This window comes from Lepeophtheirus salmonis, chromosome 1, assembly GCF_016086655.4.
Source record: "Lepeophtheirus salmonis chromosome 1, UVic_Lsal_1.4, whole genome shotgun sequence".
Lineage (NCBI taxonomy): Eukaryota > Metazoa > Arthropoda > Copepoda > Siphonostomatoida > Caligidae > Lepeophtheirus > Lepeophtheirus salmonis.
The window spans coordinates 32425145-32429628 of NC_052131.2; the positions used below are offsets into that span (position 1 = coordinate 32425145).

Below are 4484 nucleotides of genomic sequence, written 5' to 3' on the forward strand. Positions count from 1 at the left end.
TAAATTATTTTCCTAAATAAATGAAATCTTTTACAGGATATGGCGTATTAAATTGAGTTTTAAAGGGAAGGCGTCACCTCCAAAGAGCACATAAGGTTTCTTTTTTCTTTCTTTTTTTTTGGTAAGTTTTTTAAGAGGTGGTCAATCTGAGGCCCCATCCATCAAAGATCTGCCAAAATGAGAATGTGAAAGGGCTCTTCCATCAATAAGACGGCCTTTTTATCCAATGACAACTATAATTAATCTTATTGTAAAAAAAATACTAAAGGTGCTACTTTAAAAGTACATACATTAAAAAGGAAATGATACAGAGAAGATTAGTACGGCTTTTGTACCCGAATAACACGAAAAAGTGATAATTAATTTAATGTTTAAAAACAGGAAAATAATTATTGTAATACATATGGAATGAAACCCCTTATAATTAAAATATTCTTATCCATAATAAACTGGCGAGTATATCCGTAGTATATGATTTCCATCTATTGCACCTCTAATATTAAATTAAATGATTTTACATTTATTCATTTAAATGAAACATACCAATACAATTAGGAAAATTCTACCGCTCTGTATATTGTAAAATAATTTATCTTTGCTAGAAGGAGATTTAACATATTAATCCTTACAAAATAACTAATTAAAAATAATAATCATGTTACTTTAATTGATTATTAATCTTATCACAAGAGCTTTCAAGTTAACGTTACATATACTTTGTACAATTCCCTTAACATATTAATTATTCATTATAAGCTGGGAATAATCGTTCTAGTCTGCTTTTTCATGGCGATGTGCGTTGGTTGTCAAGAGGGAAGGTGCTCAGCCGTTCGCAGCTTGTCTGAGTGAAATCCAGACTTTTCTTGAAATGAAAAACATCCAGCATCCTGAGTTAGCTAACACTGAGTGGCTCCTGAAGTTTTACTTTCTCATGGACATGACTGAACATCTTAACTAGCTCAATATGAAAATGTAAGGCATTAGGAATACTGATTAATCCCTTCAACAACCAGTGTTTGCATTTGAAAAGAAGTTGGAACTATTCATTGCCAACATTAAAACAGGTCGTTCCCAACACTCTGTAAAACTGGGAGAGTTTTTTTTTTTTTTAGAGAATTATTGTACTTTAAAAGGGTTGATCTTCCATAAAATGCAGATATTTACTTGAATTTGTGTTGAACATATTAAATAGCTCTCACGGAATTATATTTTAAAATTTCTGACGTTCATGGCTCTCTCACGACTCCAGATCACGACTCTAAATGATATAAAAGACAGCCGATGTTAAATAGGGTCTTAATACAGAAATAACATAAGTCTCACTTCTGCCTTCCCGTCGTACTTATAGAAATGTCCATGTCTACTTAAAGAACACTTTAACTAATAAAGGGTAAGAAAATAACGAGTTTAATTAGATTTCTAAAGGCAGTATTTTCTAGTGATCGATATTTTGTTTCTATTTAGCAATCTGAACAGGTATTTTTATTTTCCGAAGCTGTTATATCATTATAATTTCATTCTTGAGAACAAATAACATCTAAGTATGTATAAAGGGTTCGTGTGAGGATTTGTTAGGGATCCGTCCAAGTGCTTTCTGGACTCAGGGTAGAATTGAGGATCAACATCAAAGTCCACGTCCAGAGCTTGTTGTAGCTATTATTATACCACACCATGACAGCTAAGTTGTTCTTCCTTAAAAAATGTTTCTGATAGCTACCATTTTTTTTTTTAAGTACTGAAAATTATGATAATTTACCACTCTAATTTCTGAGATTGAATTATCATGTTCCTGGTCGATTAACGTTTATTGGTTATACTACATACAAGAATATAATAATTAATTATTAACAATCAAAGCATTCCTTTCGATAAGTACTTTATAGGTTAAAATTGCTTTTATTTCTAAATATGGAGTGATTAAAGGACTCGTTTGAAGAGTAGAGGAATTTGACCTCTCTTTAGATTTGTGGATTTACTATCGTCCCGATCTTCAAATTTTCATTCCATTAATTCATATTACGCAATTATTGTTTAATATGGATGGATCCAGCACAAGGGATGCAACATGAAGAGGACCAGAAGCAATGTATATTGGCTTATCAAAAAACAACCTCTCAGTTTTTATATTATCTAGGTTTTCTATAGTAATTGAACTGAATCCAAGACGTTTGATCCCCTCAGAGTTGACTGACTCCAAGCTTATTTTAAGAATTAATATAAAATTCGAAGCCATGAATCATGATGGGTAACTCACTCGGTAAGCAGCATAAAATACTTTGATCTCTTTTAGATCAATCTCATTATTTGATAGAATATCCTTTAACTTTTGGGATGTCCATGATTTCAATGAATTTGTCCAAGAAAAATGTATCCCTTGTCAATGCTCTAGACACACTGTTCATACCAGAGAAAAGGAGCATTTCAGTACATTTATTTAAATTTAGAACAAAAAACCAAGCATGTTTTGGGTTTTTTTCTGAAGTTTTCTTTTAAAAATGAGCGACATAGAAGCTCAGCTTCAATTAAATCATACTTAGATGCACAAATATTAATTGAGATATAATTGACCTGGTTTATATCAATTTCTTTTTTATAGATCCATTTTATCATAAGTTTGAACCCGGATGGAGTCAAGTTCGTATCCTTTTAAACCTTCATAAAACTTTTATTTTTTCTAAAAACGGGACAAGCACACTATAAAATGGATTTGCGAGCATTGAATCCCACGGGTGTCTTATTTTTTTGTTCCCTCAAAACAGGAAGGAAATATCGGAGAAGAGTTGCGCTTGGAGAAGATCCCCAAATTCACTTGGAACAACAAAAGTTGACATTTTTTAATCCAGTTTTATCTAACTATTTATATTCTCTTTTTAAAATGATCTCACAAATTTCCTTTCTATAAGACTGCAGTTTAAACTACATATATACCAGTTAATGCATCAAAAGACAAGTTTACTTTTATCTTATCATTGAACTGTAATTGTTTAGTTACACATAGATACGTTAAACCGCAAAAACAAAATATACAGTGTATTTTGTTGCCAACTGTCGAGATTTCTGCTTCTTTTCTTCTAATACATGTTTTAAACGTTAATTAGTTGAATTAGAAATAACTCTTGTTAAGCTGTGAACAATTCCCAACGATTTTTGAATAAAAATTCCAGAGTTGGGAAGAATCGAGTAACTACCCAGTGCTCACTGATGTTGGGGGGTCTATTTTTTTCCGAATGAAAGGTTGTGTGATACAATATATGTAACGAAGTGAAGAAAGTTTGATTTGTAGTGAATATATGTGACAGTTTGCTAACTAATTTGTACTTAAAGGGGAGTTTCTTCACAAAAATCAATATCCTACTTAAATAATAAAGTGAGCAGATAATTAGCTGAAAACATTTTTGCCAAAGGAAAATTTGTGAAGAGAAATTTCGCCAAAGCACCATTTAGGAAATTTTCCCGAAAAATTATATTTAATATATCAATATAGGTATGCTATATTAAAGTTTTTCAGTTATATCTCTGCTGAACATGATCCATTTTTTATCTAACAAGATATCTCGAGAATATGGCAAACATTTTCTGAGTGATTATGCTTGTTATGTTAAGGAAATTATTACTAAATTTGTACTCTTCTTTGACAATTATATAAGACAAGTCACTTTTTTTTACAAATTTAAAAAAAAAATATTAAGGATGTTTATTGATATTAGTAGGATAAGTATGATCGGTCCTAATCTTTTCTTCTAGGATTGAAGAATATAAGAACCAAGAAAATTTAGGTCCAAACTTCTGGTAAAATGTGTATAAAATTCGAAACAAGTATTCCTATAATTTTTTGGTTTTGGATCTGAATCCAAAAGCTCAGATACCCGAAATATACTCAAATATTTACATCTGAAGATCCAAAGCATAACGTCATCATTTATTCATAGAAAAATGTTCCTTTAATTGATTAGATGGAGTTGTACTGATTAAGTATAAGTAAACATTATAGTATTTTATTTACTCCACCTAACCTATGAATCTTTTTGGTAAAATCCATATAGTTAAAGTATTTTTTCTTTCTCGATGAATCACCTGGGAGCGAACGTACACACATTGAATTCAAGAGAACAACTTCTTCTGAGTGCGTTGTCCATGAGGTACGGTGATTCCATAATATTTTTAATACTTCAACTATTATTAACATTAAACGAAACTTTGTATTATTTTTTTCAATTATAATATTTTTCGTATTAAATTTGGAATATGACCCAATCCAAGAACAGTGCAGCTGGTTCTTTGTTCCTTTCATTTCTACAAACTCAGGCCTAAAGTATGTAGATGGTATCTATTACTGTTTTTGTTACTGTCTTCATTATAATATTTGATTGAGCGCATTGAGAATTGTGTGATTATCATTGTTAATTATTCTGTGATACATTGGGAGATAAACCCACTCTGGAATATCAAAGAAGAATTTAAATCCGTTATATTTCACCGATTCC

The 4484-nt window shown here is 30.8% G+C and overlaps 1 non-coding gene across 1 annotated transcript; it reads left to right on the top strand.

The window, feature by feature from the left end:
- The first annotated feature begins 268 nt into the window (after positions 1 to 268).
- On the top strand, positions 269 to 374 carry LOC121132124 (U6 spliceosomal RNA). The gene has a single exon (XR_005869232.1). It is a non-coding gene; the product is annotated as a U6 spliceosomal RNA (small nuclear RNA).
- Positions 375 to 4484: the final 4110 nt, after the last annotated feature.